This window comes from Bombus impatiens, unplaced genomic scaffold (assembly GCF_000188095.3).
Source record: "Bombus impatiens unplaced genomic scaffold, BIMP_2.2 scf_0548, whole genome shotgun sequence".
Taxonomy (NCBI): Eukaryota; Metazoa; Arthropoda; class Insecta; order Hymenoptera; family Apidae; genus Bombus; species Bombus impatiens.
In genome coordinates, this window is record NT_176967.1 from 1,226,830 (window position 1) to 1,227,091 (window position 262).

Genomic DNA, 262 nt, shown 5'->3' on the forward strand with positions numbered 1-262 from the left:
GTCTTTACCCTCTCTCCCTCGTATCCCGTTATTTGCAGAGACTTAAAGGACAAAACTCGAGAGACCTTCCCCTTCGTTCCTCTCGGCCAGAAAATTCTCCCTTCTCGCACGACCGCGTCCTTAGACCCCTGTCTTCGAAGCGCGGCACCGGCGTTTCCAAGCAGCAGCTCGGGTGTTGCGTTCGCCAAGTGGGCGTGAACGTTTCCGAAGGAGGAAATTTGCCAAGCTTTTCGAGAAGTTTTAACGACGACGGCGACCCCCC

At 55.3% G+C, this 262-nt stretch overlaps 1 protein-coding gene across 1 annotated transcript in view; it reads left to right on the top strand.

The window, feature by feature from the left end:
• Nucleotides 1-262, top strand: part of LOC100745178 (T-box protein H15) — a 16,894-nt gene that overhangs the window by 7,253 nt on the left and 9,379 nt on the right.